Source organism: Schistocerca serialis, chromosome 9, assembly GCF_023864345.2.
Source record: "Schistocerca serialis cubense isolate TAMUIC-IGC-003099 chromosome 9, iqSchSeri2.2, whole genome shotgun sequence".
In the NCBI taxonomy this organism is placed as follows: Eukaryota; Metazoa; Arthropoda; class Insecta; order Orthoptera; family Acrididae; genus Schistocerca; species Schistocerca serialis.
Genome location: NC_064646.1, coordinates 418534382 through 418554699, shown reverse-complemented (window position 1 = coordinate 418554699; position 20318 = coordinate 418534382). Strand labels below are relative to the sequence as shown.

At 37.8% G+C, this 20318-nt stretch overlaps 1 pseudogene; it reads left to right on the top strand.

Moving 5' to 3' along the window:
- LOC126419665 (protein HIRA-like) overlaps positions 1-20318 on the top strand; it is a 294055-nt pseudogene that overhangs the window by 140362 nt on the left and 133375 nt on the right.

The following is a 20318-nucleotide window of genomic DNA, read 5'->3' as shown; positions in this document are numbered from 1 at the left end:
AATTTACATGATGAAAGGAGAAAATATAAAAATGCAGTAAGTGAAGCAGGCAAAAAGGAATACAAACGTCTCAGAAATGAGTTCGACAGGAAGTGCAAAATGGCTAAGCAGGGATGGCTAGTGGACAAATGTAAGGATGTAGAGGCTTATCTTAAGAGGGGTAAGATAGATACTGCCTACAGGAAAATTAAAGAGACCTTTGGAGAAAAGAGAACCACTTGTATGAGTATCAAGAGCTCAGATGGAAACCCAGTTCTAAGCAAAGAAGGGAAAGCAGAAAGGTGGAAGGAGTATATGAAGGGTCTATACAGGGGCGATGTTCTTGAGGACAATATTATGGAAATGGAAGATTAGGTAGATGAAGATGAAATGGGAGATATGATACTGCGTGAAGAGTTTGACAGAGCACTGAAAGACCTAAGTCGAAACAAGGCCCCGGAGTAGACAACATTCCATTAGAACTACTGACAGCCTTGGGAGAGCCAGGCCTAACAAAACTCTACCATCTGGTGAGTAAGATGTATGAGACAGGCGAAATTCCCTCAGACTTCTAGAAGAATGTAGTAATTCCAATCCCAAAGAAAGCAGGTGTTGACAGATGCGAAAATTACCGAACTATCAGTTTAATAAGCCACAGCTGCAAAATACTAATGCGAATTCTTTACAGACGAATGGAAAAACTGGTAGAAGCTGGCCTCGGGGAAGATCAGTTTGGATTCCATAGAAAAGTTGGAACACGCGAGGCAATACTGACCCTACGACTTATCTTAGAAGCTAGATTAAGGAAAGGCAAACCTACGTTTCTAGCATTTGTAGACTTAGAGAAAGTTTTTGACAATGTTGCCTGGAATACTCTCTTTCAAATTCTGAAGGTGGCAGGGGTAAAATACAGGGAGCAAAAGGCTATTTACAATTTGTACAAAAACCAGATGGCAATTGTAAGAGTCTAGGGACATGAAAGGGAAGCAGTCGTTGGGAAGGGAGTGAGACAGGGTTGTAGCCTTTCCCTGATGTTATTCAATCTGTATATTGAGCAAGTAGTAAAGGAAACAAAAGAGAAATTCGGAGTAGGTATTAAAATCCATGGAGAAGAAATAAAAACTTTGAGGTTCGCCGATGACATTGTAATTCTGTCAGAGACAGCAAAGAACCTAGACAAGCAGTTGAACGGAATGGACAGTGTCTTGAAAGGAGAATATAAGATGAACATAAACAAAAGCAAAACATGGATAATGGAATGTAATCTAATTAAGTCGGGTGATGCTGAGGGAATTAGATTAGGAAATGAGGCACTTAAAGTAGTAAAGGAGTTTTGCTTTTTGGGGAGAAAAATAACTGATGACGGTCAAAGTAGAGAGGATATAAAATGTAGACTGGCAATGGCAAGGAAAGCGTTTCTGAAGAAGAGAAATTTCGTAACATGGAGTATAGATTTAAGTGTCAGGAAGTTGTTTCTGAAAGTATTTGTATGGAGTGTAGCCATGTATGGAAGTGAAACATGGTCAATAAATAGTCTGTACAAGACGAGATTAGAAATGTGGTGCTACAGAAGAATGCTGAACATTAGATGGGTAGTTCACATAACTAATGAGGAGGTATTGAATAGAATTGGGGATAAGAGAGTTTGTGGCACAACGTGACTAGAAGAAGGGATCGGTTGGTAGGACATGTTCTGAGGCATCAAGGGATCACCAATTTGGTACTGGAGGGCAGCGTGGAGGGTGGAGGGAGACCAAGAGATGAATACACTAGGCAGATTCAGAAGGATGTAGGCTGCAGTAGGTACTGGGAGATCAAGAAACTTCCACAGGATAGAGTAGCATGGAGAGCTGCATCAAACCAGTCTCAGGACTGAAGACCACAACACAACAACAACAACAACACATGTGCTTCAGCCTTTCCCACACTACAAATTTTTTGAATGAATTGCTAACAAACTGGACACCATTTCAACAAGTGCCTGTGTGGCCTCAGTTGTAATTAGGGATTTTTTATCAGGTAAAATACTACATACAGTACTGAGACCAACAGTCCATCAACACTAGAATATACTCTGTCGAGGAGTTCCTTGAAAAATTAAGCTGATTCTTGTTTTATTGTTGACTTCGTTTACTTAAACTTATGGAATGACTTTTTTCGGTTTCATAAACATTTTATTTTTATCTGTTATTACTTTTATGTTGTAATTTCATGTAGAGACATGTTCCATGATCTTGGAGATTTGCTCCCATGGAACTTGATGTGTAAATAATAAATAATAAATAAATGAATTATCTCTTCCCCTTAGATTTGATCTGAAAATATCAAATGTGGCTAAACCATTAATGCTTTGTAGGATTATAGGACATGTCCTGTAGTGTGTGACCCTGACATAGTTCTCATTGTAGTTTCAACTCATTTATTCAGATTTTTAAAATAATTAAATTTTAATGTATTCACTAATTTATATGAAATGACTATGCCTTTCATGCAGATACCAAATCAAGGGTACTCTGCAGGTACTCAAATCCAGCAATGTCTTTTATCTGTGGTAATTTTCTTGGATCCAATTGTCAAATCAGGTGTGTTAATAGAAGTCTCAAGACTTTGGAAATTTTTGTTTGACAAAATAAGTCACTTCCACATCCAAATTAATCAGTGCAATTCCAGAAACAATTTCTCATTAACAGCTCATCAGTTTCAGTTAGTATGTTCTGGGTATCTGAAAACTTTTCCTGGACTTTAGAAAATTGTTAGTGTATCTTTAATTATCTCTTGCCTGTGAGAGTAAGTGTAAAGTATTGTTTTGAAGTTCATCGAGACCCCAATACGACTGCATCTTCTTGATTCAGGATACAATTAGATTATTTTTCATTCCACAGAAACCATTGTGAAGAGATCCTCAAGGATACTGACCATGTCATAAAACAAGAAATAGGCTTATTAAAAGGAAATTAAACTATTGGACAGTGTCCTTCATCACATTTAGAAAAATTTACACACACATTTATACATCAACAACTCAGACATTTGGACTACATTGTCTCTGAGAAAACAAATTTACAACCAATGACTGTATGACATAAGAAAACTTTCCCTGGGAGGCCAAATTGAACATTTGCATATATTCACAATTTATTCAAGACTTACTATCTTTGTCAGAATTCAGTGTTGCTTATTACAATTGTTACTGTGAAAATAAACTTTTTCACACTTAATTTATTTTCAGTTTGTCACTTCATTCCATTTTGTCTCTCTGTTTCACCAGTAAATCTTGGGGCGTCCATAGTTGATACTAATAAAGAAAACTCAAGCAGGGATTAATATCTAAGTGTGACTCCGAGTGATGTTACAATATAAATGCTATGATAATGCTGTCTACACTTTTGCCACTATACTAGTACTGTCACTCTTGTCATTCACCACAACTTCAATATACCGTATTTACTCGAATCTAAGCCGCACCTGAAAAATGAAACTCGAAATGAAGGAAAAAAGAAAATTTCCTGAATCTAAGCCACACCTGAAATTTGAGGCTCGATATTCAAGGGGAGAGAAAAGTTTTAAACTGCACCTCCAAATCGAAGCAAAGTTCGTCCGTTTTAACATGAGACACAATTTTGGTTGAATGGGTGAAGATACAGCTACAGTAGTTTGGTTCGAGTCGTAAGCTTAACAGTTAAGCTTTACCAAGTAGCCATTGTTATGTGTCTGGCGTTCCGCCCGTATTTATAAGGGTACCCTTAATTTTTCATGTGCTCCATCTGGTTTGAATCGATTGCTTATTTTGCTTTGATCTGACAAGTGCCGTTCTCTTTGTTATAGGTGTTTACGTCACTCTAAGCTGAAAATGCATTATTGTACTGTGTCATGCATTGTTTGTCGCAGTCTGATAATGAGTGTTTATGACCTGTTGCCACTCGCAGCATGACTCACTTTTATGTGTGCTACCGTGGCCTACAATAAAAAAAAGAGAGGAATTGTCTCATAAGGGAAACAATGGCAAGAGACTACTATTTGTTGTTACTTACGCTGCCACTTTCTTTGATAATGATCAACAAGAACCAAATAATAGACAGCGTATGATAGAAGATGTTCTGAACGAGAGTTTAGTGAAAGTTTTTCTCCATTTGAAAATCTTTTCAGACGCCTCTTTAGTACATTACATTCTGCACAGCAATTAGAGTCATCTTAGATTTAAAAATCTAGTCAGTTGCCAAGCTTCATTTGTGACTCTATCACTGTTCAGCATAAGAATAATACAAATAATAACATGACATGATATGTATATCCTTCCGCGTTTGCCGTTGTCTCACTCTAGTTTTGTAGTTTATTAGGCGTACAGGATTTAAATGAGATAGCAGCAAACAGAAAGAATACATGGCATAATATTTACATTCTTCTACCTTTTCTTTTACTTTATTTACTGACGCAGAGGTTTTGGTTCCAGTGTTTATATTTGTGCCTGCAAAGCATGCCTGTGTAGCACTACATTTATTCGATGACAGAAGTTAGTTGTGGCGAAACCTACCAAAATTTTTTAGAACTTCCGCTTACTTTGCACTCGATTCTGAGCTGCAGGCGGTTTTTTGGATTACAAAAACTGGAAAAAAAGTGCGGCTTAGATTCGAGTAAATACGGTAAATGTACCCTAAGTCCTGTTTCTTAAAATGGAAAACTGTAACTAAATGAGCCTATGGTCACCCAGGTTGGCTAGTGATATTGTAGTCATGCTGTGAGATGTCCAATATCAGAGGGGCAAGGTCATGGGAAAAGGTAAGTCCAAGGTGTGCACATGCAACACAAGTAGTCCAAGTTCTAGTAGCAATATATAAAGTTGATCTTGTCTTCTTGGTTCAGACATCGGACATTCAAAATGGTTGCTATTATTTGCATGTAGATAACACCATCATTGTTTTAAAAAAAAATGTAATTAGTTGTGTACTTAATATAATAATCTGTTGTATTGACTCATAACCATGTACATCACTCTCCTTGCATTAGATCAGTTCAAGTTTTCCTCTCTGTGTATAAGTTATTATCCTTAGGAAAATATGATGATGACTCAGTTTTACCCAAAATTGTATGTTAGTTCATTATGATCTTTTTCCTCTGACAATATTTTGTACAAAACAGACAGAGTCTTTCACATTCACTTTGTAAGGCTTAGTGAGGGCTTGAACTAAAGCAAAGAATGCATATTCCCTGTAGTTAGTAACAAAGAATTTGGACTTTTAATCCTACATAATTCAGTTTTTGCATTTCACTTATGGCTGTTTCCCAGTAAACCCCTGATATAAAGACATACAATGTGTTAGATCACAAACTAATTAAATCAGCAGTTTGTGAGGTTGATTTCAGTGTCATAGATAAATTGCATAACAGATATATTGTGTTTCTATTTTACAGGAAACTGGAGCTGCAGAAAGTAGAAGGCAGTGCACCAGTTGCAGCAAAGAGACGGCTGGATAGGGAGCCATTGGGAGGGAAGGGGAAGCGGATGCGTCTGTTACCACCAGCTGATAGCAAACCAGCGCCACAACCAGTGCAACCTCCTGCCACTGCAGCCTCTGAGCATCCGGCTCTTTCTCTGCCTGTTCTTTGGCTATCAAAGTCGGCATCTGTACCAGTGAGTTGTTCACTGATTTAGAAATAGTTCTAAGTTGTAAATGAAGATATTAATTAAAGAATTCTCATCATTATTAGTAAAATTCCATCCTGAAACACCAAGATCAAATGAGACTTCATCTATGTACAAATTTAGTTAACATATAATTCTGTAAGTGATCTAACAATTCAGAAACTATAGGCAACAGGAAAAATATTGTCTAATTCCTATGCAAAACCTAGACGTGTCTTTCTTCTTTGTATTGGGGCATGTAGAAACTGAGGGCAGAAGCAAATTCTATAAAATGTTTTCAGTGAACTGTGCATGTAAAATTTTTATAAAATTCAGACTTTTGACAATATTCATCAGTATCTTCAGTAGAAAGCAACTGATACCAAATAGTTGCTTTTCTCTTGAAGACAGTTGTAGATAATGTTGAAAACTTGGACCTTTATACAGGTTAAATGCAATAAAATCACCAAGGATATTGTATACATCAAATCTGCCCTGGAAAAAATTGTGATTACTTTAAGCGATTTGATATATCAGCAAGGGATTGCATTTGGCACCACAATGTGACACAGTATGCTGCCCTATAGCATGTTATTATTAGAGCGATGTTAAGGGGCTATTTACAGTAAAATGTTATTGTCTTAAAAAATTGAACTGAACACAATAACTCCATCTGTCAGGGTGTATATGACCCGGGACAACCGGGAGATCCGGGAAAAACCCGGGAATTTTTCATTGTTCTTGTTCTCAGTTAAATTTTCGTAATTTTGACTGGTAAGAACTGATACTCTAACGAAGGATATTACTGTATCCCACTACTGCAGAATAATACTGCAGCAATAAAACATGAACGAAGGAAAAAACGAAAATAAAACTTAAAACTGCAAAGGAAATGCGCCATATACAACAACAAAACACAGTGCTCATACAAGCATTTGCCAACAGGAAAATATGTCAAAGGCTTTAGGAAGACTATGCAATGCTTCATAACAACAAATTGCCTCTGATGAGTGTGACATCACAACTGTTTACATTAGATTCGTTTTAGCAGTTACAAGCAGGATCATGCTTCTCCCACTTCTGGCTACAGAAATGTGGCTGTTGGCTGTGTAAGCAGTCGCAGCAAGCAGCTAGATGTTACCAGGAAAAATTTTAGTGGAGCGCCCAAGCTGCCAGATTCATGCATGCGCAGCAGGCCCAAATCTGGGAGGGGGGCAAATTCATAATCTTGAGGAAAAAAAACATTTTTTGTTAGACAAAGTGCGTAGCATCTAGCGCACGTTAGTCTATCGATTATTAATGTGACTTTGAAACGCATCCCTGTCGATTTTCGAACATTTTCGAACACATTCTAAGTTGATTTCTGAATGAATCGTAAGTTGATTTGTGAATATGTGCATAGTGTTCATGATGTCTCTGTCAGAAACAAACTTTCATGAGTGGAGTAAGGCCGAATAGATGAATGCCAACCGCTGTATGATTGTGTGTTTGATTGGGTTTGCGAATGATGAGCGTTGTTATAATTACTAGCGAAATCCATAGATTCAGACTACTGGAGTGGAAATAAATGACTAACAGGTAAGATAGATTATGTATTAAAATGACTCTGAGCACTATGGGACTTAACATCTGAGGTCATCAGTCCCCTAGAACTTAGAAATACTTAAACCTAGCTAACCTAAGAACATCACATACACATCCAAGCCCGAGGCAGGATTCGAACCTGCGACTGTAGACTGTAGCAGTCACACAGTTCCAGACCGAAGTGCCTAGAACCGCTTGGCAACTGCGGTCGGTGATTACATATTACCTTCTCGGTGTATCCAAGAAAATGAAATTTTGACAGAAAATTTTTTGCCAGATCGCTATACTAGTAAGGGTCAGCTGTACAGTCCATGACTAGCAGCCGCTTTGAGTACTATTCTGAAAGTAGCACGGAAAACGCGTTGTATGAACATGTAACAATGCCTAACCGGAGAATAATCGCGGGATAACTAAACTGGTGATTCTGGTAGAGTTAGTGAAGTTAACCGGCAAATAAGCTTTGACATTGACAGGAATAGTTACAGAATTAGTGATAACAAGACTCTTTGTTAGAACAAGGAAGGAGGAGAAATGGGGACAACACACAAACTATGGAACAATATGACGATTCTAAGTTTCTATAAAAATTTTGTACTACTACTTTTCGATCTCATGCTTGGGAATCTGGAGCGTATGAATGAAGTGTGAAACTATTTTCTAAAGTAAACCTTTTGCTTGTAGTAGGCCTAATAGGCATTTGATATTGGTTCTTTGTGAATTATATTCTGTCATTAAAAATGACTGTTTGTGCCAAAATAGTCTCGTTTATTTGGTGTGTGTTACAATTGTGGCAGTATGAGAAAGGCCTATTTTGTTTTATCTACCAGAGAGTGACAAAATAGACATAATAAGATCGAGAAACACCACCATTCTTGTGCCCTATTTTTATTAACAGCTATTAGTATTAGACAACTACATTTCAATTTTTCATGTAGCAAAACGTTTGCAGAACTTTGATGAGGCAACAGATTCTTTAGCAGAAACGAAAGCACGCCATGTAAAGCTGTAGCAAGATTAGAGAGAAAAAGTTCTTGGAGCTAAGGATTGAAGAAATGTGTATTGTCTTGCTTGTTTCATGTCTTTAATGGTTTTATGTATCCTATATTTCATTTTATGTCACACAAAGCAGCAAGTTGTTAGCTGATAGGGAATAAAGAATACAAATTTTCTGAAGAGTTTTTTTTCTAAGTAGAGGGACAGGATGTCAAACTGGCCGACTGTAAGCATGAGAGGCACCACAGGACATTTTAATTTCCACTGTCCTGAATATGGTTTGATGGTATCCATTACAAAATACAAGTTTCAATTCCACAGAGCGAAATACCGCGACGTGCGATAGGGGAATGCTGTATGAAGAGGTGTGGTGCTGCACTTTGGCACACTTAAGACCAAATAACATGTCTTATATTTCCTCGAACACATATGTTTTATGCATTAGAATCTTCAGAAAGATTTGCGCAACAAAATGTATATATTTTTGAAAATTCAATTTTTTTCTAGTTGATGTCCTGTCTGAAATGCTTGAGGGAGTGGCAGGGTATTGCCCCGGTTCGAAAATATTGTAGATCCAGGGGTGATGTGCAGAGCAGTCTAAGTTATAGTGGGCAAGTGGGTAGTCTCCACGTGACCCGTATTTACATTTAGTGATTTTGCTGTTTCCCCTTCATTTACTGCTCTTATGTGAAATGAAAACAAAATAGATTTCTGTGGGCAGGGCTATCAAGTGAATTAAAATACATTCACATGATTACGGAAGGCTAAAATGTGTTGTTAGTTGCAGATTTTATTTTATTTCCACCTTTCTGACAGTCAAGCATTAATTGCCTTCCAGAACAATGAAGTTAATTTTGTCAGTTTGCTAAAGAAATTTTCTTTTATTAATCTTCTCCGCTGAGGCAGACAATATATTTGAAACAAAGTCTTTAATTCCACACACTGTTCGCTGCATTTCAAGTGCACGTTTTCAACTTCTAGCACATATGGCATTATGCCATAATAAAGAACCAAACATGAGATAACATAGTACTGGTACTCCGAGTAATTTTACATCCCAAAAACTACATTGAAAAGCTTAATATCAGGTCGTGGCCTACTTCACTGGGAATTTGGATATATGAATGTGCACTTTAAATGTGCACATTTTAGTATGGGTCACAAAATTCCGATGCTCTTGGAGTATCCTCTGATGTCTTGTCTCTTTTATGACATAATGTAAGATCTTCTAAAGTTTTACACACATGAACATATGGGCTTCCGCAGAAACGAACCTATTTCTAGTAGGTCGCGGGAAAATATTCCGATTGGTGGTTTGAAAAGCTTTGCTATCAAAGTAAATTTCCTTTTACGCCAAGTTGAACTATGTGCGAGAATGTACGATGAATTTCTTAAATCAAAGAGTGTTTGACTCTCATTTAGAAATCAACTCTTTGATGATGAGCTATTTAGATGAATTTCGAGCCCAGAAGATCAGACATTTATATTGTTATTAAAAATTTTACTGACACATTTGTGTGATATATCTTACACTGTAATACATGCAGATCACATTATGCTAGATAATAAATGTGACTTATGAAAATGGGCAGAGCCTTAAATGAGTTATTTAGTATATACACAGCAGCTTTGGTGTTAAAATGTCTTTCTTCAATATTTGATAGCTGCAAGACACAACACACTGAAAACGTTTATAAAACTCAATGTCAAAACTCTCTTTTGTACAAAAGTTGGTCAGCATTTTCAGGTAAATATTCTTCTTGATATTGTAATGTACAGGATGTCATATTGTTATCTTTCTTTCTATAATTCGACCCATCAAAAAAAAAAAGAATCAGTCATGGTACAGCATTGTTCACTGCCCCACTTGGAAAAACACAGAGAGAAGTCTCATTCTGATATTTTGGATCTCAGACTGTCAGACATGTGAGATAGTCGACATTTGGCGTTCATTTCGGCCGCGTGTCTGAAATCCGTGCTCGAGAGCTCAAGTGACAACAATGAGCAGGAGGGCCTGCATACACCAATAACAGCTTCTACAACAGACAAACCCAGTATTAACACACAATTCACAAAAAACTAAAGCCAACTGGCAAGCACTGGGTAGTGACAAGTACAGGACGAGACGTTAAATGTTATAGTGTGACAACCGCAATTACTATTAAAGCAATAGTTCGTTAAACAATCTCCAATGATATGAAATTTCACTTGATAAATTTATAAATCACCACTATCTCAAGGTGATAATGACCAGACAGTCTGCACACAACCTTAAATACCAAAGCACCATTTGATGGCACAAAATTGTTACCATTATAATTCCCAACAAGGAAGAAGTTTGCAATTCTAGTTTAAATTAGCAGCTGAAGTTTTGTGTAGAGAATTAACTTTGATTCATAAAATTTAGCACTTAATACATTAACAATAATAATAAAAAATGAATCACTGAAAATCAGCCACACTTGCAATTCAAAATAAATGCAGTGGAATCAGGGCACAGTGCAGTTTCATGGACTTGCAATACCAAGTATCGTGGACCCTCATCCAAATGGTTTACACATCCAAAAGTTCCACCACAAAATTGCTCATCCCTTAAAGTTAGTCCAGGAGCTCGCTGTTAACATGCACACCTGGGTAAACTACCATGCTCTCCTCAGGACTCGAAATAGACACGACTCTTAAACAGAGCCTGTGATGACCGGTGACTGCTTTCACACTCCAGTTCCGCTCGCCGCCAGACCCAGGCACTGGAATGTCAACACTATGCCCACTGCAGTACACAAAGCATCGACTGACTACTCACGATGCTCCATGCACTATCTTCCCTCTGTCAATGTCCCCAACCACGTCTCCATCACTACCCCGACCGAGTCTCCTTTGATGCCCCCGACTGAGTCTCACCTTGCAAGCCACAGCCATCCTAAATAGATGGTGCTAGCCAACCATGACACCACAAAGCATGACAGAGAAACTATCCTACTAAGAGCATCGCAAGAAGTCACAGCTCAATAACATTATTTTACTAGTTAGGTAATAATAATTATTAGACAGAAAATATATACCTGGAAAAGAATAAAAAGTAAACTGCAATTTATGAAATGAGTACTTGAACCATTATTTCTAATTGTGAATGTGATACGAAGCCTTGTTGGTTTTATTTTATTTCTATCTGCAATGGTCTCTCGTTATTGATGTGCAAATGACATCATGTTGTGATGAGAAAGTTTGCCAGTGCACGTGACTTGCTGGTGTAGGCACTTTTTCACACACACAGGACAATGAATGTAGTATTTATTTTCATTGTTTTACTGCATGTCTAATTCAGCGTTCCATTCAGAAACATCATGTTCATATTACATTATTTTTCTCCATGATTAAAAACTTATTTTATTGTTGACAAATATGTCTTTCTCTATTCATCTGTACTCACCAAGCCATCTTATGGTGTGTGGTGGACGGTACTATGTGTACCACTGTCACAGCCTCTTCCCTGTACCAGTCACGAATAGTTCACAGGAAGATTGCTGGTAAGGCTTTGTGTGGGCTCAATGTTTCTAATTCATGCTCATGATCTTTTCACGAGATATACATAGAAGGAAGCTATACACACTGAAGAGCCAAAGAAACTGGTACACCTGCATAGTATCGTGTAGGACCCCTGTGAGCACGCGGAAGAGCCGCAACACGATGTGGCATGAACTCGACTAATATCTGAAGAAGGGATGGAGGGAATTTACACCATAAATCCTGCAGGGCTGTCCATAAATCTGCAAGAGTATGAGGGGGTGACGATCTCTTCTGAACAGCACGTTGCAAGGCATCCCAGATATGCCCAATAATGAGGATATTGAAAGGGTAATGCAGTATGTAAAGGGGTACGAAAATCTAATAGTCATGGGCGACTGGAATGCAGTTGTAGGGGAAGGAGTAGAAGAAAAGGTTACAGGAGAATATGGACTTGGGACGAGGAATGAAAGAGGAGAAAGACTAATTGAGTTCTGTAACAAGTTTCAACTAGTAATAGCGAATACCCTGTTCAAGAATCACAAGAGAAGGAGGTATACTTGGAAAAGGCCGGGAGATACGGGAAGATTTCAATTAGATTACATCGTGGTCAGACATAGATTCCAAAATCAGATACTGGATTGTAAGGCATACCCAGGAGCAGATATAGACTCAGATCACAATATAGTAGTGATGAAGAGTAGGCTGAAGTTCAAGACATTAGTCAGGAAGAATCAATACGCAAAGAAGTGGGATACGGAAGTACTAAGGAATGACGAGATACGTTTGAAGTTCTCTAACGCTATAGATACAGCAATAAGGAATAGCGCAGTAGGCAGTACAGTTGAAGACGAATGGAAATCTCTAAAAAGGGCCATCACAGAAGTTGGGAAGGAAAATATAGGTACAAAGAAGGTAGCTGCGAAGAAACCATGGGTAACAGAAGAAATACTTCAGTTGATTGATGAAAGGAGGAAGTACAAACGTGTTTCGGGAAAATCAGGAATACAGAAATATAAGTCGCTGAGGAATGAAATAAATATGAAGTGCAGGGAAGCTAAGACAAAATGGCTGCAGGAAAAATGTGAAGACATCGAAAAAGATATGATTGTGGGAAGGACAGACACAGCATACAGGAAAGTCAAAACTACCTTTGGTGACATTAAAAGCAACAGTGGTAACATTAAGAGTGCAATGGGAATTCCACTGTTAAACGCAGAGGAGAGAGCAGATAGGTGGAAAGAATACATTGAAAGCCTGTATGAGGGTGAAGATTTGTCTGATGTGATAGAAGGAGTCGATTTAGAAGAGATAGGGGATCCAGTATTAGAATTGGAATTTAAAAGAGCTTTGGTGGACTTAAGGTCAAATAAGGCAGAAGAGATAGATAATATTCCATCAGAATTTCTAAAATCAGTGGGGGAAGTGGCAACAAAACGACTATTCACGTTGGTGTGTAGAATATATGAGTCTGGCGACATACCATCTGACTTTCGGAAAAGCATCATCCACACAATTCCGAAGACGGCAAGAGCTGACAAGTGCGATAATTATTGCACAATCAGCTTAACAGCTCATGCATCGAAGCAGCTTACAAGAATAATATACAGAAGAATGGAAAAGAAAATTGAGAATGCGCTAGGTGATGATCAGTTTGGCTTTAGGAAAAGTAAAGGGACGAGAGAGGCTAAAGAAAAATCAAGACACTTTCATAGGATTTGTCGACCTGGAAAAAGTGTTTGACAATATAAAATGGTGCAAGCTGTTAGAGATTCTGAAAAAAGTAGGGGTAAGCTATAGGGAGAGACGGGTCATATACAATATGTACAACAACCAAGAGGGAATAATAAGAGTGGACGATCCAGAACGAAGTGCTCGTATTAAGAAGGGTGTAAGACAAGGCTGTAGCCTTTCCCCCCTACTCTTCAATCTGTACATCAAGGAAGCAATGACGGAAATAAAAGAAAGGTTCACGAGTGGAATTAAAATACAAGGTGAAAGGATATCAACAATATGATTCGCTGATGACATTGCTATCCTGAGTGAAAGTGAAGAAGAATTAAATGATATGCTGAATGGAATGAACAGTCTAATGAGTACACAGTATGGTTTGAGAGTAAATCGGAGAAAGACGAAGGTAATGAGAAGTAGTAGAAATGAGAACAGAGAGAAACTTAACATTAGGATTGATGGTCACGAAGTCAATGAAGTTAAGGAATTCTGCTACCTAGGCAGTAAAATAACCAATGATGGACGGAGCAAGGAGGACATCAAAAGCGGACTCGCTATGGCAAAAAAGGCATTTCTGGCCAAGAGAAGTCTACTAATATCAAATACCGGCCTTAATTTGAGGAAGAAATTTCTGAGGATGTACTTCTGGAGTACAGCATTGTATGGTAGTGAAACATGGACTGTGGGAAAAACGGAACAGAAGAGAATCGAAGCATTTGAGATGTGGTGCTATAGACGAATGTTGAAAATTAGGTGGACTGATAAGGTAAGGAATGAGGAGGTTCTACGTAGAATCGGAGAGGAAAGGAATATGTGGAAAACACTGATAAGGAGAAGGGACAGGATGATAGGACATCTGCTAAGACATGAGGGAATGACTTCCATGGTACTAGAGGGAGCAGTAGAGGGCAAAAACTGTAGAGGAAGACAGAGATTGGAATACGTCAAGCAAATAATTGAGGACGTAGGTTGCAGGTGCTACTCTGAGATGAAGAGGTTAGCACAGTCAGTAGACTGATTACCAAAAAAAAAAATGTTCATGTCCGGATGTCCGGGGATTTTGGTGGCCAGTAGAAGTGTTTAAACTCAGAAGAGTGTCCCGGGGGCCACTCTGTAACAATTCTGGGCGTGTTTGGTATTGCATTGTCCTGCTGGAATTGCTCAAGTCCATCAGAATGCACAGTGGACATGAATAGATGCAGGTGATCAGATAAGATGCTTACGTACGTGTCACCTGTTAGTCATATCTAGATGTACCAAATGTCCCATATCACTCCAACTGCCCATGCCCCACATGATTAGAGAGCCTTCACCAACTTGAACTGTCCCCTGCTGACATGCCATGTCCATGGATTCATGTGGTTGTCTCCATACCTGTACATGTCCGAAATACTCGATACAAGTTGAAACGAGACTTGTCTGACCAGGCAGCATGTTTCCAGTCATCAACAGTCCAATGTCATTGTTGACAGGCCCAGGTGAAGCATAAAGTTTTGTGTTGTGCAGTCATCAAGGGTACACAAGTGGGCTTTCAGCTCCGAAAGCCCATATAAATGTTTCTTTGAATGTTCACATGCTGACACTTGTTGATGGCCCAGTATTGAAATTTGCAGCAGTTTGCAGAATGGTTGCACTTCTGTCATGTTGAATGATTCTCTTCAGTTGTCATTGGTCCCATTCTTGCAGGATCTTTTTCCAGCTGCAGCGATGTCAGAGATTTGATGTTTTAATGGATTCCTGATATTCATGGTACACTCGTGATACAGTCATATGGGAAAATTCCCACTTCTTTACTACCTCAGAGATACTGTGTCTCATCGCTCATGCGCCGATTGTAACAGCACATTCAAACTCACTTAAATCTTGATAACCTGCCTTTGTAGCAGCAGTAACTGATCTAACAACTGCACCAAGACACTTGTCTTATATAGGCGTTGCCAACTGCAGCACTGTATTCTGCCTGTTTCCATATCTCTATATTTGAATATGCATACCTATATATATATATATATACATGGTATATACTGGGACTGAAGACCACAACAACAACATACCTGTACCAGTTTCTTTGGCACTTCAGTGTATTTGTTGACTCTTCTGGGAATGTATGATCTTGGAACATTAACAATAAGTCTCACTGTGATGCAGAACGTCTCTCTTACAGTGTCTGCCACTGGAGTTGGTTGACACTTTAGTGTTTACCAAATGACCCTGTAACAAAATGGATTGCTCTTCTTTGGATCATCTCTATTTCCTCTGTCAGTCCTATCTCGTATGGATCCCATACTGATGAGCAATATTCAAGTATTGCTCTCTCTCTCTCTCTCTCTCTCTCTCTAGAAGAATATCGGGTCTAGGAAACCAACCATTTATGCCATTATTTAAAGTATTTCTGGCATATATGTAATTGATGCATCTTCAAGAGTAACACATACTAAGAAAAGACCAAGCTTCAAGATTTAATTATGATGGAAAGTAAATTATTCTTCCAAAAACAGGTTCTCGGTGAGTTGTTGAGCAATTTCTTCCTTGTGAGCTTCCAAAATTTCTGCTTACTCAATGAGCATGATGTGTTTATAGCAGAACTACAGTAAACTGTGAAACCTAACAAATAAGTGCCTGAAATTACATCAATGCAATTGTATTCGCTCAGGCAATTGCGACTGCATCTTTTACGTTTACTAATGTTTCTTTCGACATAATTCTAGAAATTGACAACAGAAGGCATCATCAGTTAGTGGACAGGTAACAAGATGTCCGTACATTGTTCTCATACGCCGTAAGTCAAGTTTTCGTGTGGTTTATGCTCGTGATTTGAGTAATCACGGCCAGACCTATACTCGGGCATGGTCTTTTTAACACAAAGTTGTGGCCTGAGCCATGCTTGGGCTTGACCTGCATAGTGTTAGAGTGTGACACTGATGGCACCCATCACCAAATTATAATAAAACAACAAGAGCATGTGTGACAACACCTTCATCCTTTATGGATGTGCTCCTGAACACAAATCTTTAATTCTAGAATTTCATGAAAAGTTGTGTAGTTTTCAAGTTTCTGTTCACATTATATTATTACACATGATAACCAAACCACTGGCATCTATCTATCACACAAACTTTTAATTTTGTTTTTAAAATGTGTAGAGGCTGTCTTGATATAGCATTGCTCTGAAGTTTTAATGTATTGTTCATTGTTTCAGCACTTCAATTCCAACATTCTGCAGAAACAATATCATTCTTCATCGAAGCCTCAGCAGTACTGCTGTTGTGCAATTGGTTCTCGAGATCGATCGTTATCAGTATGGCTTACAGCACTCAAACGACCTCTTGTTGTGTTGCACGAGTTGTTTACTAATTCTGTGCTTGATCTGTTATGGAGCTGTACAGGTCTGCAGTTGATGGCTTGTTCATGGGATGGAACTGTTGCTTTTGTAGAGTTCTCAGAAGATGAACTTGGGAAGCCACTTACAATGGAAGAGAAGGTGTGTTTAATTAATATTATTTGTAATTCATTTTAATTACTGAAAGATAATGTTGACTCCTTCATTGATGGAATTATGTTTTATTCATGAATTGTTAGTTCCTTAGTGTGAAAAGCTAACATGGATTACTTATGGATTAGTTGTACTTTCACAACTTTACTGTGGGGTGCGGGTGGGGGGGGGGGGGGGGAAGGGGGTGAGCAGACATTTGTAAAGGCAAAGAGTTTGGGCAGAGATGTCAGTCGAGGTGGAAGTACAGAGTACATTTGCCTCTGTGTTTGTGTGTCTATCAACATGCCAACGCTTTCGTTTGGTAAGTTACATCATCTTTGTTTTTAGATATATTTTTCCCACGTGGAATAAACGTGACTGTTCAGATAGAAGTTATACTAAAAATTTTCTGATCATTGGTCTGGCACTAAACAGAAGTAGCCTTTCATACGAATCCTTTCATGTTCCACACTTAAAGTTCTTTATCCACTTTTTAAAAGTCTTCTTTTGCATATTTATAATAAACTGTACTGGCAACAGTATTTGAAGACTAAATGGAGCATTTTATTTTATTTGTCTGAAAACAAACAAAATAGTTGTTAGATATGCTGATAAAATGAATCCCATCTTCTGTCGTGTATTTTTTATACATCACTCCAAAACTCACAAACCTTGTCTCCTCTTCTTTTTTTTGCCATGGCAAAGAAATTACTTTAACGTTTTGTGTTTGCCAGCCCTGTTGCTGTTTTTGTGAATGATAAATGAATGTTTCCTTTCTCTCTGAAATTGTAGTGAGAGACTCCCTACCAATTCAAAAGAAAATTAAAAACATACCTCATCAGTCACTTTTTCTACAAATTATGTAAATATCCAGATTTAGATATTTAAGAATTCTGTTTGCTAGATGGCCAGTAGCAGTGTGGGTTTATATAGGAAGCTGTATAGTAATAATGTACTATAAATAGGACTTGTTTTTAAAGATTTATACATATTCTTGAAAACTACCATTGTAATCAAGTAAATAGTATGCTATTAATGGCAGACAAACAGCAGCTGTATGATGAAACTAATGAGGCAGCATTATTTTTCAAAGAAACAACTTTATTACTAATCATCTTGATTAAATTTAGATGGCGTTAGTGTGAATAGCATTAAGTAGTGTAGTGATAATTTATTGTTGAAAAGTTTGTCATATCTTTCTCATATGTTACGTGTATACCTTGACTTGTTCCACGTCATTGGAGGTTACCCTTCTTGATGGTATCTACTGAATATGATAATGAATTCACATATCGCTATAATTTGTGTATTTTTAATTACTTTTTTCTTTTTGTTTCACTTATGGTTTACATAATTGGTAGCACCACAGCATGTAAGCAAATAATTTATTCTGCTTTAATTTTTATGTCTTCCTGATCCTTATCCTGTAGATTGTGTTATCGTCATCAGCTGTAGTTTATCGACAGGCAGGTTTTCATTCATTCAAGATTAGGTTTGCTCATGCTATTTTATATTTTTCTCTATCCCCCATTTTGTTTCAGTTGTTAAATAATACACAACTGCCCTGTTTTATACTGTCATAAATAAAGTTTTCTTGAAAGGTAACAGAATTGCTCCAAATGTGGAACATCTACATGACTTTTCTGCAATTCACACTTAGTGTGGCAAACCACCTTCAGACATCCTGTACTGTTCACTCTCAAACAGCACATATGGAAAATGAACACTTAAATCTTTTGGTATGAGCTCTGATTTTTTAAATTTTATTACAACAATCACTTCTTTCTTGTAAGTGACAATAAAATATTTTAACATTCAGAGGAGGAAGTTGGAGGCTGAAATTTTGTGAAAATATCTTGCCACAGTGAAAAATGCCTTTGTTTTAACCCTTTCGTGGCTACAAGGGCCAAGTGTCCTGGCTACTTGTCCGGCTGATAAGAGGAAATGCAGCATGCGCCTGGCCGGTAGACTGCGGACTCAGCCCTGTGGTCGCTGTAGGCTATGGCCACTGTTGGCATCCCGCACGTTCTGGTGCATACAGAACCGCTGTACTGTCTCAGTCTTCTGATGACCACGAAAGAGAGCTTGGAACTAAGTAACACTTTCTGTTATATGTTTATTATGGGCTGATAAACAGTTGGTTTAGAAAAATGATAGGAACATTTTTAATAATAATTCCTATAACTTGAGGCTTATTCCGTCGATATGTGTGCCTACAACATATTAAAATTTCCTTAACATCGAATGAATGTGTTCCAAGATATATAGTGTTAAAGTGAGTAGCGTGTAGTGAAAACGCCCAAATATTGGACAGTTCTTGCCACTATCTTAATTAAAAAATAATTACAGGAATTTAAAACCAAATTATGGCACATATCCGGACTCTGAGTTAAACAAAGCATATATCTGGATAATTCATTTTTCGATAGGCCCATGGCTTTGTTTGTAATTAAAGCCTAAAGTCGATTCTCCACAATAAGATTGGTTGGTTTAAGGGGGGAGGGGGGCGGGGCAGATAGTAAATGCCTACCTTCTTCTTGCTCAATGTTTTCTTTTTCAGCTCATCATGTTCAGTACAGTTTCCTTTAATGGTTTCCCATTCTCATTTTTGATGCAGGCTTTGACTGCCACTGGCTGAATTAAAAATCCTTTTTATTTACTTTTTTTAAATTTTTAAATTTTAATTTATTACTTTCCTTTGCTTGAAATGTACACAGTTGCTAAAACATACTAATATATCTTTAGTGTGTGATATTTTTCAAAACATGGCACCATGCAGAGAACCACATCACACTTTTTGCATCTTACGTGTGTAATTTTTCATTGTGAATGAGCAGTACATACTACACAGTGTGTCTGGGGAATCTCCTTTTTCTCTGTTGCTTCTAGGAACCCTGAATAATGTCCCTATTTATTCTGCAGTTGGAAAGGGATTTCTTCTTTGGTTGTTCATAGGATTGCACTTTTACAAGTTTGACTATGAAATTCATTAAGCAACTGACGGATTGGTTCCAAGTGGTATTTCACTAGTGGTATCTTCTGTTACTTTTGCATTTCAAAAAATACTTTTTGCATTAAACACACACAAGTCAGTCATATGAAAGAATACTTTTTTGTACCACTTCATTGTCTTTCGTATGAACTGTTCAGAAGACAACATCATGTCTGTCTTACCAACTGCACCCATTGACTTATTATAGCTGATAACACAGGTAGGTTTCAATTTGTTTTTGCCCACTCTATGGTCTTTTTTCTCTATCTCCACAAACTCTGGTCCATTTATGGTAGAAGGCATCCAGACTTCTCTCTTATCCATCCATTTTAGTGTCATTAATGTTCCACAGAACTAGGACTGTATTTCCCCGTTTTTCAAACTGTCTGGCAACGGTGGTAGATGTTTCCTGTTTTTGCATGCTGTTCCAGTGGTGTTTGTAC